A 22,198-nucleotide genomic window follows, 5' to 3' on the forward strand; every position below is an offset into this window, starting at 1 on the left:
AAGCCCCCCTTCTTGTGGGGTTTATGAAAAATTTATATTAAAAACTTTATCAGAATCTACTCAAGCATACAAAAAGGTAACTCATATGGTTACAAAACACACCACCTGACCAATTAATCAATTGTTATTTAAAAAGACATACTTTGAAAAATTAAACACAGTGCAATCCTTCAATGAAACCCCCCCTTTTTTATAAAAATGTTCACAGTTAAATCTAAACCAAATAAGACCTAAGCTTTAAAACACAACTTATACTACAATAATCATTTAACCCTGGGCAAATGTGTGGTTGTAACTTAATTTGCCAAAGTAATTCTTTTAACTCCAGGATATCTTTCCATGGCCTACCCCGAGGGTTTGGGCATACCTACTTTATTGCAAAAAATAAAAAAATATCATCAGAAAACTGTACTATGTGTTTTGCCAGAGCATTAGTTTTTTGTGTTGTCTAATATCCAAGGAGTGTTCATACAGGTGATCCCTAAAGCATCTTTGTGTTTTCGCCACATAAAATTTGGGGCACACACTATCACTGAGCCACATAAACAATGCCTTTAGTGTTGCAATTACAATGAAAATTGTGTCTATTCATCTGGTGGTTAACCATTAAACTATCACCTTGCAAAATGTGTGGGCATTGTGGACAAGAGCCACATTTATACATGCCAAGTTTCCTAAAACTCAGTGGTAGGGAAATGTTGCTGCCAGTCTCAAGAAAATTCTTAATAGACTTACCCTTTCTAAATACAAACTTGGGTTCTGTCCCAACATGTTCCAGTATCCCATCAAAACATTTTAAAATGTTCCAATTCTTTTTCAAAATGTTTGAAATGTCCAGATAGTCATTAGAGAAGGTGGTAACAAAAGCCTTATGAAAACTGGACTTATGTTAAATCCCTTCATTACTCCCCAAGCCAAAACTCTCACTATTTCTCTTAAAATGGGTCTATAAAACATATTCTCCCTCTTAGTATGTAGCTCAGAAAAATACTGTTGTACCATTAGGCTGGGGTAACCACGTGCCATAAGCATGTTAACTAATTTTTCACTTTCTTGTTAAAAAACATTGTCCTCAGAAACCACGCGGGCCAATCTAACAAATTGCCCCTTTACCAATTGATGGTATGGGTGGTAACTGGTAAAGTGAAACAAACTGTTAGAGTAGGTTGGTTTCCTGAAAATGTTGCTGGTGTATCTTTTATTAACATAGTCCTTTTTTAACTCAACATCTAAATAGTGGATGGTGTCAGAATGCCAATTGTAAGTGAATTTAAAGAAAGCTGTTGTTTGATTACAGTACTTTATAAAGTTACTAATCTCATGGACAGGCCCATTCCATGCAATGCAAATGTCATCCAAAAAACAACACAACATTTTCCAGTATTGCTTGTAACCTGAATCATTAAGATACATTTTTTCCCACTCCAACATATCAATATTCGAAAAAATGGGGGCACAAGAGGCCCCCATTGCCACCTCACATTTCTGCTGATAATATTGGCCTTCAAAATACACAAAATTGCAGTTCAAAACAGTTTCCATAAGTGTAGTTAATACATAAATGTCATTGTTTGAAAACTAGCAACAATATAGACATGGAACCATGACATCCCAATATCATGGGGAATGACATTAAACAGATTTACCACATCAATAGTTATAAATCTTACATCTTCCAAAAATGTCAGTTTTCCAACCTTTCCTAGGAAGTCCCAAGAATCTTTACAGAATTATGAGTGCATTTTGAAAGATTTTTTGATTTTTATATCAATATATCTAGCAAGGGGGTGAATCTTAGCTTTAGAAGCATTAACAATTGGCCTTAATGGGGGATCCACAATATCCTTGTGGATCTTGGGAAGTCCAAAAAAGAAGGTACAACAGGATACTCGCACTTAAGAAAATTTTATTCATCTAAGGTAACTGCACCTTGGTCAAACATATATTTAAGCAAATAATCTATCTGGACATTTGATAAATTAAATAAATTGATAGATGCTTCATCATACATAGCATCTTCTAACAACATACCATTCATATGGTTAACATAGTCAGTTTTTGTCATCACCACAATCCCTCCACCCTTGTTGGGCTTCATAACCCTATCCTATCTGAACAAAGTTTCTTAAGTAAGCCCCTTTCACTTTTTGTTAAATTAAAGTTAACTTCTGCAGGAAAAGCATCAAACATTTTTCTAAAGTCATATTCACAAATCTTTTCAAAAATAACAAGGGGCATTTGCAGGGGAGGATTAAAGTTGATTTTTCTGCCCAGCTCACATGCATTATACACTCCATGCGTGTCATGAAAAAAACATTGCCAAATTTAGCTTTCTCAGAAACATTTTGAAATCCACAATTAAATATTCTAAGTTAGTTTTTACCGTAGGCACAAAATTGAGTCTTTTGCTCAGCATATCACAATGTTCAATTCTGAATGATTTGACAGCGTAATTATACAGTTTATAGTCACCTTTTTCCATTTAAAATAATGTTGGGACCATTATCAGTTATCACAGAGTCATCAAGGGTAAGCTGGAAACAGAGTCCTTCTCTTAGTTCTATCACCTCTACCCTCGAGGATAATAGTTGGCCGTTCACCTCCATTCCTACCTATGTCCATTCTGGTTTGCATTGCGACTGCAAATCCTCTCCGAGCATCTCACAGGGCCTTGGCCTAAAGGGATATTCTGGTTCCCTTGTTCATGCATGCCATTACTGTTGTCATCGGCCCCACCTCTCTGTTCATTATAATTATAACTCCTCTCTCGATTGGCATTCGCCAGTAAGGTATAGGCATGCCCCTGACTGTACACCAGCCTATCTCTTTCGATCTTTTTACTCTTCCACGTTTTAACTTCGTTCGAAATCCAGTCTGCTTTAACCAAAATCTGGTTGAATTTATCCCCACAATGTGAAAATAAAACATCCTTCTTGATCTGTTCCTCCAGATCAAGAACATCTTTCATTAAAACATCCATATTCTTAATGTTGTGCCTGATCATAGTCTGCATTCATTCAAAGCCCTGCTTGTCGAATAGTCCAAGAAGTTCACTATACATTGGGGAGTCCCGGGTTAAACCATTAGGAAATTTCCAGGATCTCAACCCCTTAGGGACTAATTTTAATTTTATGCAGTCATTGAAATATTCATTTTCAATGAAGGTCTTCCTGTAGTGAATGACCTTCATTTCAAATTATTCTAATATTTGTTCAAAAGTAATGTTATTGTTCCCTTCATAACAAACATTGTACGTAGGCACATTCATAAGAACTGAGTTTCATTGAAGGATTGCACTGTGTTTAATTTTTCAAAGTATGTCTTTTTAAGTAACAATTGATTAATTGGTCAGGTGGTGTGTTTTGTAACTATTTAAGTTACCATTCTGTATGCTTGAGTAGATTCTGATGAAGTCTTTAGCTATAAGCTGACAAAAGCGCTTAATCTACTGGTGAATAAAAGGAAGAATTTTATTTTGGTGTAGACCTGCTGTGTACACTTGGACTGTTTCATTTTTATCTGGTTTTGTGTTTGGTTCCTGGTTATGCAGTCTGTTTCCTCACCTGGTTCTAATGGAAACTCTGGGCCTCCACCATTAGCCCATTATGGAGGGGCTCCCATGGAAGTGGGACTACTGACTCAATTTATTCAACAACTGACCCAGCAAGTGGGGCAGTTAAATGCCAGGATTTCTCAACTGAAGGGTCTGGATCATGGATCCTACAACATAAATTCTGGCACACTACCTGTGTTGCAGCGATTTTTTCAAGGACAAAATATTGAAGGGAATGGACAAGGTAATGCCTCTTCCACCACTATGAATACATCCAGTTTAAATATCTCTGAATGGCTTATGAATGTGCCTAAGTACAATGTTTGTTATGAAGGGAACAATAACATTACTTTTGAACAAATGTTAGAATCATTTGAAACAAACGTCATTCGCTACAGGAAGACCTTCATTTAAAATGAATATTTCAATGACTGCATAAAATTAAAATTAGTCCCTAAGGGGTTGAGATCCTGGAAATTTCCTAATGGTTTAATCCGGGACACCCCCATATATAGTGGACTTCTTGGACTGTTCAACAAGCAGGGCTTTGAATTAATGCAAACTATGATCAGGCACAACATTAAGGTTATGGATGTTTTAATGAAAGATATTCTTGATCTGGAGAAAGGGATCAAGAAGGATGTTTTATTTTCACATTGTGGGGATAAATTCAACCAGATTTTGGTTAACGCAGACCATATTTCGAATGAAAATGGGGGGATTATGGTAAAGACAAAAACTGACTATGTTAACCATATGAATGGTATGTTGTTAGAAGATACTATGTATGATGAAGCATCTATCAATTTAGTTAATTTATCATATGTCCAGACAGATTATTTGCTTAAAGATATGTTTGACCAATGTGCAATTACCCCAGATGAATAAAATTTCTTAAGTGCGATTATCCTGTTGTACCTTCTTTTTTGGACTTCCCAAGATCCACAAGGATATTGTGGATCCCCCATTAAGGCCAATTGTTAATGCTTCTAAAGCTAAGATTCACCCCCGTGCAAGATATATTGATATAAAAATCAAAAAATGTTTGAAAATGCACTCAGAATTGTGTAAAGATTCTTGGGACTTCCTAAGAAAGGTTGGAAAACTGACATTTTTGGAAGATGTAAGATTTATAACTATTGATGTGGTAAATCTGATTAATGTAATTCCCCATGATATTGGGATGTCATGGTTCCATGACTATATTGTTGCTAGTGGGATGTTTTCAAACAATGACATTTAGCTATTAACTACACTTATGGAAACTCTTTTGAACTGCAATTTTGTGTATTTTGAAGGCCAATATTATCAGCAGAAATGTGGGGCGGCAATGGGGGCCTCTTGTGCCCCCATTTTTTTGAATATTGATATGTTGGAGTGGGAAAGAAGGTATCTTAATGATTCAGGTTACAAGCAATACTGGAAAATGTATTGCCGCTTTTTGGATGACATTTTCATTGCATGGGATGGGCCTGTCCATGAGATCAGTAACTTTATAAAGTACTGTAATCAAACAACAGCTTTCTTTAAATTCACTTACAACTGGCACTCTGACACCATCCACTATTTAGATGTTGAGTTAAAAAAGGACTATGTTAATAAAAGATACACCAGCAACATTTTCAGGAAACCAACCTACTCTAACAGTTTGCTTCACTTTACCAGTTACCACCCATACCATCAATTGGTAAAGGGGCAATTTGTTAGATTGGCCCGCGTGGTTTCTGAGGACAATGTTTTTTAACAAGAAAGTGAAAAATTAGTTAACATGCTTATGGCACGTGGTTACCCCAGCCTAATGGTACAACAGTATTTTTCTGAGCTACATACTAAGAGGGAGAATATGTTTTATAGACCCATTTTAAGAGAAATAGTGAAAGTTTTGGCTTGGGGAGTAATGAAGGGATTTAACATAAGTCCAGTTTTCATAAGGCTTTTGTTACCACCTTTTCTAATGACTATCTGGACATTTCAAACATTTTGAAAAAGAATTGAAACATTTTAAAATGTTTTGATGGGATTATGGAACATGTTGGGACAGAACCCAAGTTTATATTTAGAAAGGGTAAGTCTATTAAGAACATTCTTGAGACTGGCAACAACATTTCCCTACCACTAAGCTTTAGGAAACATGGCACGTATAAATGTGGCTCTTGTCCACAATGCCCACACATTTTGCAAGGTTATAGTTTAATGGTTAACCACCAGATGATTAGACCCAATTTTCATTGTAATTGCAACACTAAAGGCATTGTTTATGTGACTCAGTGTAGTGCGTGCCCAAATTTTATGTGGGGAAAGCACAAATACGCTTTAGGGATCACGTGTATCAACACTCCTTCGATATTAGACAACACAAAAAACTAATGCTTTGGCAAAACATATAGAACAGTTTTCTGATCATAATTTTTTATTTTTTGCAATAGAGCAGGTATGCCCAAACCCTCAGGTGGGCCATGGAAAGATATCCTGGAGTTAAAAGAATTACTGTGGCAAATTAAGTTACAAGCACACATTTGCCCAGGGTTAAATGATTATTGTAGTATAAGTTGTGTTTTAAAGCTTAGGTCTTATTTGGTTTAGATTTAACTATGAACATTTTTATAAAAAAGAGGGGAGGTTTCATTGAAGGATTGCACTGTGTTTAATTTTTCAGAGTATGTCTTTTTAAGTAACAATTTACTAATTGGTCAGATGGTGTGTTTTGTAACTATTTAAGTTACCTTTCTGTATGCTTGAATAGATTCTGGTGAAGTCTTTAGCTATAAGCTGACAAAAGTGCTTAATCTACTGGTGAATAAAAGGAAGAATTTTATTTTGGTGTGGACCTGCTGTCTACACTTGGACTGTTTCATTTTTACCCCTGTACATCTGTCTGTGTGGTACCCCACCAGACATCTGGCTATGGCTGCTGTGTCCAGACACACTTACCTTAGACACCACACTGTCCTGTCTCATGCCACCGCCTGCCAACTGTCTCTCATCTATGGCCACTGGTGATGTGGTATATATAGGCAATGTGACTGTGTGCGGGGATGGGGTGGATAGCAGTGGGATGTCAAACAATGGTGCAGCTTCAGCCCCTGAAACCCTGCCTATGCCTAAATGCACCAATCATCATTATCAGTGTCTGTAAGGACACTAACATCAGTTTGCCTGCAGGAAGGACCCTGACCCACGTCGTCACCTGTGAGGGGAAAACAAGAAATACACTTTAAGACCTGGACATCATTGCTTAACAGTACACACACACACACACACACACACACACACACACACACACACACACACACACACACACACACACACACACACACACACACACACACACACACACACACACACACACACACACACACACACACACCACACACAGGTGAGGTTGCATAAGGTTATTACACACAGACCTCTCATTACCAATCTATCAATATGCATGACATATGGCACTCAACTGCATGCAGTGCAGATATAGTCAATCCCTATTACCAACATTATACATCTCTGTGATGCATGGGTTATGTTAGTAGGTGATGCCCCTTCCCCTGGAACACACTGCACCCATGTACACAGTATTGCTGTGCACCTGTTGAGCACCCTGGCATGTACTGTGCACCATACCTCACAAGTGTACACACCATTGCTGAATGTGTATATGTGTGTCAGTTATGTTTGCTCTGCTGCTCACAGCCCCTGTGTGTTTGTCCGACAGGCACCTGGGATGATATGTGGACAGATGTCATTAGTGAATGCCTGATGTCTGATTTACAGATCTCATCATCAGCGGTGCATGTATGGCCAATAAAATACAATTACACTGACAACCTTCAAACCTTACTGTTGCTATGAGGAGTGTACACACCCTTATTGACATGGCACCCTCTTCCCTGATATGCCATGGGGCCACATTACTGCATATGTTAACATTACACAAACCTGATATGTAAAAAACCAAGAGATACTCAAACTATGTAAAATTAGAAGAAGAGGTCACACTCTTAGGTTCATAAGTTGATACTAGGCTATTGGCCCTAGGGCCTATACAAGCCTAGCCAAAATAATTCCCTGGCTATTTCTTCCCACACTATTTACTTCCCTGGACCCCTGTCTAGCAGGGCGACTGACGTGATCCCCTGGGTGAATTCCCTTTTTCCCATCCAATTGTCAAGGTTCCTTTTGAAGAGGGCCAAAGAGGCATGCTGCTTGACATGTATGGGCAGTCTATTCCAGAGTCTGTGGAGTCTCTGGGTCAGGAACCTATCCCTCCAGCATGTTTTGTTTATTGTGATGACAAGGTTTAGATCCCTGGAGCATGTGGCTCTGAGGGATTGGGATTTCTTTAAGTGTAGCATGTCCAACAGCTCTGGGTTTACCATAGCCTTGTATGTTAAGCAGCGATCACCTCTGAGTAGACGATATGCGACAGAGTATAGTTGGAGTTTTCAAGGTGGTCAGCATAGGGCATCTGCTTTAGGCCTGTGATTCCTTTAGTGAGGTATTTCTCTGGCCTTTCCAGTTGTTGCAAATGTCTTGAGAGGTACATACCAAACGGGGCATTGTATTCTATAATGGGTCTAATGAGGGATGAGTACAGTGGGACAATAGTCTCCTTTTTTCTAGATGAAAAGTCCTTAGTGATGAGATGAGCTGGATGATGTATTTTATTTAGCGCTTTTATCAGTTAATAAAACAATGACTTCTTCAGAACAAACCTGATATGTGACATATGACCTGTGCAATCAAATGCAGTATCAAACAAATGTGTTAGTTGTGCAGATGCTGACTGAGATGCATACAATTTGTGGGTGCGTACATGTGCACACCCTTATCATGATGGTTTGTTGTACCAACTAAGTGTACTACAGCAGTCACTATTCCTGGAAGGGGTATACTAGAATGTGCCATCTGCATTTGCCAGTATTTGGTCACTCTGCCCTACAAATGTCCCCCAACTCTGCATGATTGCAAGGTCAACTCATGTGCGCAGCCCTTGGAGGTCAAACAGTGCTGTCACTATTGCTGTGGAGTCAGGGTTATGTCTGCCACAATTCATGACCTTGACTGTGTGCAGATACAGCCATTCTTAGTGAGCTTTGAATGTCTGCTTCAGTTCACTGTTGTGTTTCAGGATTACACCATCTCCCCATCCTCAGCCTTTTTGCAGATGTTTGACAACTATGGGCTACACACATGTGTCATTTTGCAGTGTCCCAAATTCTGAACACCATGTGTACCCGCCTAGTCCCTGCTAATGAATGGCAAACATGTAGGTGTATACTGGCACTAACAAGGTACAGATGGAGATGGTGGGCCTGAGGTGGGGTGAGGTGTTGCTTGTGCAGCACATGGATCTTAATTAATACTGGCTGTAGGTTTCCAGCTTGGTCTTGGTACACCAGTACACATTGCAACACATGCCTTTGGGGGACTTTTGATGTTATGCATAATTTGCCTGTAGAGAGCCCTGGCTGATGTTTCCTGTGAAAAAAACTGTCTCATCTGATTACCCTAACCCATGGGCCACACTTATGTAGAGTCCATGTCACTGTTGACACAGGTACTGCACGGCCAATACTTGCTAGACATTCCTGCAACTCCCTCAGTAGTGCAGCATGTTACTAGGCAGCCTGTATGACCAGTTTGCAACATGTGTTGTCATCTGTCTTGGATGGCCATCTGTTTATTTTCTACATTAATCTTGTTCCATACATCCTCGCCACATGCATGACTGTCTGCACTGTTTGCCATTGTATATGCAATGGTGAGGTAAGGCTACATATCCAATTCCTGGGTGCTACCTTTTGGGTATGGGATCCATTCTATGGCTTGTAAGATGTGTGCAAGCCAAGGCTGCCTCTGTTGCAGGTAAGTGGGCACATTTGATGGTCAAATATCTTGGACAGCAGACCATTTATTGGTGTGACACTGAGGACCTGTACTTGCTGGAAGGTCCATACTCATGAAGAGTGAATGCTGTCAGTACCTCAAAAGCTGCTTCCACAATATGTTATTTGGAGTGTATGCACACATATGCTGCCAGTGTTTGTTAAGGTATGTATTCCCCATATTTGCTGTCCTAACATAGGATTCCATAGTACACATTCATTGCTCATGTTAGGACCACATTACAGGTTGTAAGGATTGTGGAATGCTGTATTGTGATATGCCGTTGTGTAGATCTGTAACAGTTTCCACTGTAATAGTGGTATATACACTGTTGTAGCACTGTATAAGGGTGATGTTTCAGACATGTTCCTACTGTAGGCAATTTGTCACACCATTATGTTAATCTCTGTGCACACATCTTGCAATGACAGGTTGTCAGTTATATTGCAGGACTCTTACATACCCTTCAGATATGCCACCATGGTGACAGCTGTGATGCAGTGCAGTTAACAGCAACAATAAGTGAACATGTACAGCATGCATTATGGGTAGGTGTGTTAAATGTGTGCATGGCAAATACCATGGCTATAACATGGCCGGCGTATTGGCAAACCTGAACAAACAACACCATACTCACCAGCTACAGGCTGCTGTCCCAGAGGTATACCAGAGGGACCTACATAGTTGTGTGAGAGATGTGATGTCAGTAGCCACACCTGTGGCATTGGTACAGGGTAGGAGCAGCATTACAGTACTTCAGCAGTACAAACCCACAATACTACAGATTATGCACATATGTTTATTAATACAATGCAGCAACAGACCATATATATTTTATCTCACATATGCATGATTAAACTCTACATTTGCAGATGGATAAGCAACATCAGTCTACTGATGTGCCCTGTGGCCTTACCTGTATGCTCCTCATCCATTGTGTGGGTAGATCTCCACAGGGTCTTGTGGTTGCAGGTGGGCAGGTGCCCCGAGGCTGGCAAGGAGCTCCTCAGTGTGTGTCAGGGGAGCTGGATGGCATGAGCCCCCCCCTTTGGCTAACTGGTCCCTCCTAACTGCAGCAGCATGCTGACGGGCATGGCAGAGTAGGTCAGTGCACTGATGTCAGACCTGCTCATAACTGCATTTATGCAGGTCGACATTGTTTACCCTGTGGATAAGCTCGTTCCACAGGGTGGCCCTCTCTTGCAGGACATGGGCTGTGCTTCCAAACAGGGTGTGGTAGTGCTGCACCAGGTGTTGTATAATCACTTCATTTTCCTGGGGGAGTAAACCAGCAAGCGCTCCCATAACATGATGTCTGAAAGACATAAAGAGGAAAACAGTCTGAAGACCTCATACTGCTAGGATATAATAGTTTTTAATACACATCTCTGTCTCCCCCCCCCCACCATATCTGCAAAAATAATCTGAGCATACAGCTCAATGGGTATGTTTACAGCAAACCTACTTGGGACATATATTGTATTGTACAACAATTTGTGCAATGTGTTTCGAGTCATGTTCTATGTCGAAACACTATCATTGGTGGTCTGTTGCGAACAATGTCATCTGCATGCCATTGTAAGGGCAACTATGGTTCCATATATGCATGTGTTCTGTTTGCTGTGTGACTGCTCCAAAGCTGGTGTTTTGTGTTAATGGGTATCTCTGTGCATGCTATTAGACATAATCCTAGAATGTGTGGACTACTCATACCAACATATGTTCTATAACTGTGACACAATAGCATGGTTGGGAAGACAGTTCACAGCAGAGCCACCTCACCCACCTCACCTGGCCAAGTTACCAGCCACAGCAAATTTGGGACCCACCCTGGGACCTCATCATCTGCTGGTCCTGCACTACCTTCAGGTGGAGCCACCTCATGGGATGGTGCCCCCCCCCCCCAGGAGCACACACAGACAGGATCCTGTCACCTGAAATCAGATCCAGGGTCTGGTGCATAGGGAGCTCCACATAGACTGAGGGGATGTGCTACACAACCTTGAGGCCCTCAGTACGCAATCAGAGGGTCTGCATGCTCCTCCTGCTCAGCCCCCAGCATAGCCACCTTCAGGACCATGTAGGTGCAGTTGTGACTGCCCATGAGTAGGGATCTTGATCCCATTTTTTCCATATAGGGGCTCATGGGCTTCCACATTCCAAACACCACTCCCCATCCAAGGTGTTTACCCACCACATGTGTCATATACCACCCCTGTATGCTGTCTTGTCTTTCTTCCACCCCAACCTACCTCCCCAAATGTACCTACTATCCTTCCCCGACATACCAATCCCACCTTCACAAACAAGGGCAATGTGTTCTCAAGATAACGGTCCATTTTGCACCCGCTTACTACTGTATATATATATATATATATGTGTATAGATATATGTGATGTTCTCTCACACATATCGTGCAGCACTATCATTCAACAGTAGGGGAATGTATTTATATATATCTATATATATATATCTATATATATATATATATATATATATATATCTATATATATATATATATATATATATATATATATATATATATATACATATATATATATATATATATAGATAGATAGATAGATATATATAGATATATGTGTGTGTGTATGTCTACATATATACAAACACACACACACACACACACACACACACACACACACACACACACACATATATATATATATATATATATATATATATATATATATATATATATATATATATAGTGCATTCAAACATCAGGGTCCCACTCTATAACTGTCCTTCCTCCACAGCTGCACTGTTCTGCCTTGCTACAAAACAGACAGGTGTCATATATGGACACAGCCTAACATTATGGGCTATATATAGGGACAGATTGCAGGTAAGCCTATGACATTTGTGCATGCTACATTTCACGTTAACATGACTGTCCTGCAAGTGGTGGGGTCTGAAACTCATGTATCTATCATAACAGCATTACTTCCTCCACCAGCTATTTGCCACACTAATATACACGTCTTGAGGTACAGAACAAACACTATGATTTTTTTATTTTATTTTTTATTTATTTTATTTTACATTTGTTAACCAGGATAGTCCGACTGGACGTGAGTCCATTTACAGCGGAGGACCGGGGAGAAAAGCTCCAAATTTTTATACAGAAGCGATAGATGTATACTGTAGGTAATGTTCTACATTATTTAAGATTAATAATAAACATAATAAGCATACTTATGCACACCTTATTTTGCAATACAGCTCAACAAACACATTAAGAATGCATTTGTTTTTAAATTAGCTTCCAGTTATGATAAACATTATTTAAGATTAATAATAAACATAATAAGCATATTTATGCACACCTTATTTTGCAATACAGCTCAACAAACACTAACATTAAGAATGCACTTGTTTTTAAATCAGCTTCCAGTTATGATAAACAGGTTTCTGTGAGGTATAATAGAAAAACAAGCAGATAGTGATTAAAGATGATTATAGTAGTAGGAAGACAAGAGTTAAGAGTTAGTCTGAAAGAGGATTACATTTTATAGTGGGAGTTCCTGAGTTTATAGAAGATCAATAGGAGACTGCATTAATCCTCCCTGCAGTGGGAGTTACTGAGTTTGTAGCAGAACAATAGGATACTGCATTAAACTTTGCTGCAGTGGGAGTTACTGAGTTTGTAGCAGAAAATTATGAGACTGAATTTAACATTGCTGCAGTGGGAGTTACTGAGTTTCATAGTAGAGCATGGGGGGACTGCATCTACAATTCAGTTATGCAGTTACTGGACAGTGTTATTATGTGATGCATGTCTTACATCTTGTCATTCAGTGCTGATCTGCACAGTTGACAGGTATGGCCCACTGCCCACAGGGCCAGACGCTATGTCCATAGCAGTTGTTCAGCAGGACATCATTACAACAACAACTCCTGATGGCACATATAAATCTTTCCACATCATCTATCCATTATTATAGACCACGTACTACATTCAATTACAAGCATATATGTTTCACATACCTGTCATAGTATTGTCCTCTCTTCTGAGTACACTTTTATGTGTTCCCTGTATTATATAGTGCTGGTTTGTAGTTTTAGTTGGTTTAGATATTTTTTTCCTGTTTGTTTGTTTCTCTCTCTCTCTCTCTCTCTCTCTCTCTCTCTCTCTCTCTCTCTCTCTCCACTACAGGGATTGAGCTGCTTTGAATAGATTGTAGCATGTATTTTGTAGGTGATGCACATGATCAGGAGATGGCTTCTGCACCAACCAGTGTTCACCACTTGCTAATTGCATGCAGCCAGCTGTGTAGTACTTCCAATTACCACTGTCATGGCAACCCGCTACTATAAATTACTACATCATGTGAGCATTGTCCATTTACCTTTCCTGTATGGAAGAGATCCTTCCTGTGTGTGGGCAGCAGTGTTACAGACAGCAGGTAGCAATACCTCTTACAACAGAACTTGCAGACACAGGCCAACTAATATGGACAGTGTGACTAGTGTTGTTATATGCATTGTATACCGCTAGTTTTACAGGGTCTGTGTGTACATGCTAGTTTAGCATGGAAAGCAGTCTGACTCCATAGCTCTCAACTGTGGGATTATCCACATGATGGCCAGAGGATTGGCTGTTATGTTTTGTCTGTTCACTGCACAGATCTTGTCTCTGATACATCAGTGGCATTCTGTCTGTTGAGTGCCATCAGTAAATGGCTACATCCATTTGAGTTTCTGACTTTATATTCCTGAATAAGGGTATGTTGTAACCAATCCTGTAACACCAGCAACTTTCACAGTGTATAAGAACAATATTGCAAATATGGCCCTGTGTTCCAGCCTCTGTCCTCCACCTATATACCAGGCTTTGTCCATATGTCATGCAGTAAGAGGTTAAGTAGTGGCCTTTCATTATGTAGTGGTGGCATTCCTGCCATAATTCCAGTGATGTTGTGGACTTCCACAAATATTGTGGGGGAGGGTCCATATATATGTGGGCTACAGAAGGACAAAACGTGTGTGACCTTGTACAGTCCAGAGGTCAGTGTATGTAACACGGTTATATGCCCTCATAAGTCATTCTATGAGGGAGGGCTATGCTCCATTTATAACCTAAACTGTTACAACATGTGAGGGATATCAGTAGTAAGACACATAAAGGTATATGTCTGTACATTTTCATAGATTTCACCATGGGAACAGTGGTGAGCTAGCGCTTACTGTCTTACAGACAGTTCTATTTGTCAGTGTGATAGTGATGTTTTAAGTTAAGCGTTGTTATGTAACAGATAAATTTTCATTGTCACAACTTAATTCTTTTCCCCCTAGGGGTATGAGTACAGAGTGTAATTGGAGGCTGCTGAACTACATCTGTATTAATTAGTGTTGACTGATTCTTATCTTCCAGGCCAGTGTTTCTTTACTGTTGCACTACTTGAAGGCCTTGGCCTGGACAGCAACTTATGTTATGATTTCAGATTAGTGCATAACATGTTTTGCTTGAGAGTTGCATTACTCAGTTAGTATGTATTTCAAACACCTAACTGCTATATGAAATGGCATATACAACTGAAATAGTACACAAATAAACATTTCTATGTATGCAAACCTATGTGTGGTGTCATATCCTTTGACTTCTCTGTGGGTATATGTTTCATGCAGTAATTGTCTTTTGTATGAGAGAATCAAACACTGTCCATTTTAAAAGGTGGAAACTGTAGGAATACTGGCTTTTCAATATGCTGTGCACCCTCAAAATATGTATCTTCCTATACATGTCTATACGTATTAATATATGTATATGTGTATGCATATGTATGTATGTATATATATATATATATATATATATATATATATATATATATATATATATATATATATATATATATATACACATACATATATGTGTGTGTGTGTGTGTGTGTGCGCGTGTATGTGTCATTGGAATGTTTACTGCTTCCACATTGTACATTCCCTACAGCAGACAGACTGTTCTGCATGATATATTATTGATATCATCCTGACATCGTACAGCTGAGATGGATTACTGTTTAGTTCTTGTGGCTATGTTGTGTAGTGTCCTGAGTATGAGATTTTCAAGTGTTGGTATTGTGTTGCAAGGCAGATTTGGCTGTGGAGGAGGGGATATCAATAATTACAAGAGGTACTTAATTTGGGCCCCCTCACCCCCATTAACGGTTTCTTTGGTCATATATATATATATATATATATATATATATATATACACACACACACACACACACACACACACACACACACACACACACACACACACACGCATATATATATATATATATATATATATATATATATATATATATATATATATATATATACATACATTTACATATGTAAATACATTTCCCCTACTATAAAAAAGAACAAGGCAACTGGCAAACCTAGGGATAAGACAAAGTTGTGTTAGCAATGCATGTTGCAATGAAAGTAGATCTGCACTTCATGTACATGAATCTGTTCATGATTTATCACTTGAAAGGACTGGTGACCCTAGTGTACAGGGACTTGTTGTGTGCACAGGATTGAATGCAAGTAAGTTAAGTGATAACCATCAAAAAGGTGCTTGTAGCAACTTACTTCCCCATGTGGTTATTAATCCAGCTGGTAGGAGGGAAGGTATGGGAGAGTGTGGTGTAGTGGTTAGACCCAAAATAAATGGAAGGAATACATATACTAATGAAGCATTAGACCATAGTGATGATAAGGCAGATGGTGTACTCCCTTTTCCACTACCCATCCGTATGGACAGGGGAGGAGGGAGAGGGAGGTCCTCCAGCAGAAACAGATTCAAAAGTAAATTGTTAGGGGAACTACACTCCAACCAAATCATAAAGAAAATGTGGGGGAAGACCAAACCACATTAATTCATAATATTTCTAATTATTTATTAACATCAGAGGAAAATAATGTATTACATAAAGGTTTGAATTTCATACCTACTTGTCCCAGTAGTGTTCAGGACACCATTTTAGATTTGAAGATGTTTTGCAGAGATGTTATATTACGTTATACATTCCATGATAGAACTAGTGTTGTTGAAAGAGGTGCTAGCTCAGTGGCTTGTCTTAGGAAACCTAGTAGCTTTACTCCAGTTAATCATCCATTAGATGAAGCATATTGTAGGCTGACTGAAGATGAGATTTATAGGGCAGCGCTGGTTAAGCAGATTTAAACTATTAGGGCTACCTAAAGTCCACTCTTCAAATTTTCCCTTAAAACTACCTTCCTCAAAGTATACTACTGTTCTATTTAGTGTATCCTACAACTATAAATTATCTCTACTTGACTCCCAAGTAGACTATTCTCTATCTATATAGCTAAGCACTTGCTCCTACAGTACTTATCACCTCTTTACAGCACTCTTGTTATAGAAAGTACCCCAAAAAAGCAAACCCCATTTCTCGGTCACCCACATCCCCCAGAACCTTTTTTTAAAGTTTTTCTGTCTATTCCTTCTAGCATGTCGAGGGATCAGTTGCTAATGTCCTCTCCTGCTCAGCTGGTGAACCTGGGAATATTGAGGCAATGTTACAATTGCCTCATGTACACAGACAACCCTCTCCTCCTCCCACAAAACACAAATACATGCGAGAGATGCAACTATACGGCCAAACTGGAGGCTGAGCTCTCTCAACATAGGACTGGCAAGACCAGACAGGAGGAGAAGGTAACCACACACACCATAGACCCAGTCTCACATAATACCATCACAACCTCAAATCACACACATAAACACACAAAGACATACTGGAGGCTCTGATCAAAAATCTACCAAAACAGCAGAGGCCACCAAAGCAGACACCCAAACAACTACCACCTCAGAACACAACACCTGCAACACATAGACCACACAGTCAGAGTGTCAAGCAGTCACAGCCCTTAAGGCCAAACACAATGCCAGACACACTAGTCATTGGTGACTCCATAGTCAGACACACTGATGTCCCGCTCACCAGACTGAGTAAGGAGTAGGTCACAGTAAGCTGCCTGTTGGGTGCTAGAATCCGCCACATAACGCATGCACTCAGGTCTCTCAACAGCAGGTACAAGTACGACTCAATCATTGTCCACGCTGGTGTTAACGACTTGAGACTTACCTCCTTGGACTACATGAAAAGAGACATAGAGGAGCTCTCTGATTATGTAGCCCAAGCAGGTATGACCCTGACCTTGAGCAGTATCCTACCTTCACCAAGAATGATGCCACAATATAGAGATAAGATGATCAGCTTTAACAATTGGCTTAAACTCTGGTGTCATTCAATGGGGATCCAATGTCTGTCTGCCTGGGATGACATGCTGGACAAGCCACGCTGTTTCAAGGGACAGCTTGCACTTGTCACCCTGGGATTCCGGATTTTGGCAAAGGCTCTTGCCACCCCATAGTGCCTTTTTAGGCAAGGCTCAAATTCTAAACCTACCACCCTAGAACAAAACAAAGAAAAAAAACTAAGGGTAATGCTGCTCAATGCCAGAAGTCTCAACCTCAAGATGCACGCACTCGAGGCCCTTCTCAGTATGGAGAACATCGATGTCTGTGCTGTGACAGAAACCTGGTTCAAGGCTCCTGAGAGCACCCCAGCACTATCAGGTTTTACCTCATATCATGCCCGCCCCAAAACCCGGACAATACCAAGAAAGGAGGAGGGGTATCCATATTCATCAAGGACACCCACACCTCAAGATTGGTGGCATCGCACAATGCATCGGAAACCATCCAGGTGCAATTAACCATAGGCAAGACTGCTCTGCAATTTGTAGCATGTTACAGGCCACTCTCGCAAACTCAGGAACCTCATATGGCCTTCCTGAAAACACTGGAGGGGATAAATGTATCTCCAAACACCATCATACTAGGTGACTTCAACTACCCTAATATAGACTGGGAACACTACCAAGCCCAAACACTCTAGCCCAAAGGTTCCTGGAATTCATAAACTCAAATGCCATGGAACAACTAGTCACCATCCCCACAAGAGGAGAGAACATACTTGATCTCATCATCACGAACATGGGAGCACAATGTTCAACGCCAGAAGTATACCCCTCACTGGTGAGATCTGATCACAAACTAATCTCGCTGGAGGTCCTCATCCCGCCTCAAAATGGAAAAGACCACAGTAAAGAACTTAAGCCGACTTCACACTTCTAAAGACTAGTGTGGTCTCCTTTAAGGCCCCTGAGCCGGCGGTTAACATTACTCAAACCGCTGAATCACTTACAAATGCCTTCTACCAGCACCTGCAGGGCTGCATGGATCAGGCAATCCCAAGCAAAACAAAGACTCTTTGTACCAAAGGCAAGCGCCCAGTCTGGTGGACCCCAGCCATAAACAAACTCTACAACAAAAGGAGAAAGCTACTACAAGATAGAGCAAAATCCTTAAAAGGTAAGACACCGCTGATCACTATAAGTAAAAAGCTAAGAGCTCTCATAAAATCATCCAAAGCTAATTTTGAGAAAAAATAGCTAAGGACTCTAAAGACAACCATAAGGCATTCTTTAGCTATGTCAGAAACCTAGGAGGAAACTCCCAGATATGCTCAGAATTAGTTCAAAATGATGTGAAGATTACTGATCCTACAGACATTGCCAACATACTGGCTGACAGGTTCAGTGCAAACTCCCCCCCCCCTAAAGGAGAGATATCTATACCAAATGATTGTAGCCCCCCAAACATCTCTAACGCCCAGGTGAGAACTGCTCTCTCCAAGGCAAAGAACACAGCATCCATGGGACCTGATGGTGTCCCCGGCTGTGTGCTCCATGAACTCAACGAGGAATTAAACCCACAGTTAGGACAGCTGTTTAATCATAGTCTCACCTCCGGATACGTACCGAGGGAGTGGCGCACAGCGACTGTGGTCCCACTCCACAAAGGCGGTGCCTCCACCGACCCTGGAAATTACCATTCCATTAGCTTGACAAGCCTTATCTGCAAAGCCATGGAGAGGATGATAATGGATCTCATAAATAAAGACATAGGGAATTTGCAGACTTTGAATTCAACCCAGTTTGGCTTTGTCAAAGGCAGATCATGCCTTTTAAACTTGGTTGACTTTTTCGAAACAGTCACCAAGGCCATTGACGAGGGAAAGGCAGTCCATACAGCCTACCTAGACCTGGCGAAGGCTTTCGATACAATACCTCACTCGGGTATCATTGAAAAACTCATCAACTTAAATGTAAACCCATACATTAGAAGATGGGTTGCAAACTGGCTGAGTGACAGAACCCACAGGGTCAGAGTTGCTGGCGCCATGTCAGACTCAAAGCCTGTCACAAGTGGTGTCCCACAGGGCTCAGTCCTGGGCCCACTCTTGTTTGGCATCTACTTTTCTGAAGTACAAGCAAACACAGGAGGGTTATGGCTGACAAAGTTTGCAGATGACTGCAAACTGGGCGCCGTAGTTGAAAACACATCCGACACAGATATCCTTCAGAAGGGTCTCACAGAAACGGATAACTGGTGCCAGAGCCATGGCCTTAAGTTAAATGCCAAGAAATGCATAGTCATACCCTTCGGGAAAAATACGGTTACCCCTAGCTACCATATAGGTGGCAATCCCCTGAACACAGAAGAAGTTATTAGGGACCTGGGAACCCAGGTTGACAGTAGCCTTTCATTCGACACTCATATTGCTAAAGTAGTTAGGAAGACCTTCTACATTGCCCACCTTATCATGAAGGGATTCACATCTAGATCAAGGGAAGTCATAGTCTCCCTATAGTCATCACTCATCAGACCAATGATCGAGTACAATGCCCCATTCGGAATGTATCTGACCCGACACTTGCAGCAGCTGGAGATGCCACAAAAGTTCCTCACCAAAAGGATAAAGGGTCTCAAAAATCTATCTTATGCTGCCCGACTGAAAGAACTCCAGTTATATTCAGTTGCTTACCGCTTGCTCAGAGGCGACCTATGCCTGACATACAAGGCCATGTCAAACCCAGACTTGATGAACATGCTTCATCTCAAAAAATCTAGATCCCTCAGAGCCACAAGGGCGGGAGACTTAAACCTAGACATGGTTATTAATAGGACGTGCTGGAGGGATAGATTCATCACCCAAAGACTCCCTATGCTGTGGAACAAAATCCCGGTTTATGTGAGGCAGAGCACCTCGCTGGCCTTGTTCAAGTGGAATCTTGACCAATGGATATGAGATCGCAGATACACCCCAGGGGTTACCTCAGTGTCATTGCTCGACAGAGGCACAGCTAAATAATGGGCATAGTTTCTCCAAACTAAAGGGGTGGCGTAAGCCACAAAACTATGGGCTAGGCTTATAAATGCCCTCGGGCAGATAGCCTAGTATGAACCTATGAACCTATGAACAGTTAATATGAATAAAAGGTTGAAACAGAACCTCACATTTGAGGAGAGGAAAGCATTACAAGCCTTACAGAATAACAGAACTTTAGTTATACGTCCTGTGGATAAGGGAGGTTTGATTGTTGTCATGGACAGGATTTTTTTATGATGATTCCATGCAGACTATGTTAAATGATACCATTTTTTATAATAGGATTAGTGAAGTGCATGAGATCATGCATACTGTGAGGAATGATCTGGCAGATATTAAGGCAGCTGCCCTGATTTCTGATGAGATGTTTAATTTTTTGAATGTTGAGTTTCCCTTGATTCCTATTATTCAAGGCCTCCCTAAAATACACAAACATTCAGATTGTCCACCTATGACACCCATTGTTGCAGGAGGGGGTTGGATTACTGAACCCCTTTCCTTGTATATAGAGAAACACTTACGTCCTGTGATCAACATGAATCCAACTGTGTTGAAAGATTCCAAACAATTTTTAGTGGACCTGTATGATTGTTTGAAGGAAGTAAGAGATGTTGATAATGTGGCTTTTGTCACTTTAGATGTACAATCATTGTTCACTATGATACCGAACAAACTTGGTATCCAATTCATCCAAAAATATTTGTATGCTCATAGCGAATTTTCAACATCACAGATTGACTTGATTAGTTTCTTTTTAGAAAGTATACTTAATAACAGTGTATTCATGTTTGGAGAACAGGTTTATTTGCAGAAACATGGCATAGCTATGGGCACTTCATGTGCCAATAGCTACACCAACATGCTCCTGGGAGGAAGATTTGTTATTTCCTCTACTAGAGTTCAAGGAACATGTTTTGTTTTACAGGCGTTTTGTGGACGACCTGTTTATTTTGTGGAGAGGATCTCAATCAAGATTCAATAGTTTTTTTGAAGTTATGAATGATCGATTGGAGTGCCTGAAGTTTATGCATCATTTTTCATATAAAATTATAGAATATCTAGATGTATACATGGAAAACTTGATGGAGGGATGATTAATACGGGTGTTTTTCATAAAACCTGCCACAGGAATGCCTTCCTTTTTAGATCAAGTATGCACCCGGGGTATATTTTTAGAAACCTAGTCAGAGGACAAGGTATGAGGACCTCTAGAATGAATCCCACAGAGGTGGGGTATTCGTGCAGAATTGACCATTATTGAGAAGAACCTTTTGGATAGAGGTTGTACCCATAAGGAATTGGAGAAACAATGGAAAGACTTGGCTGAGTTAAGCGAGACCAGAGTGAAACCTTATTTTAGTCCTTCTTGTTTAACTGAAGAAGGACATATGAGTACTGTTGGGGTTACTAAGATCCCTATGTATTATTCTAGTGACACAGAATATGTTACGAAACTATTTCAACAATATTGGCCCATTTTGTTAAT

The sequence above is a fragment of the Protopterus annectens genome, chromosome 10.part0 (genome assembly GCF_019279795.1).
Source record: "Protopterus annectens isolate FY-2018-M chromosome 10.part0, PAN1.0, whole genome shotgun sequence".
Classification (NCBI taxonomy): Eukaryota; Metazoa; Chordata; order Ceratodontiformes; family Protopteridae; genus Protopterus; species Protopterus annectens.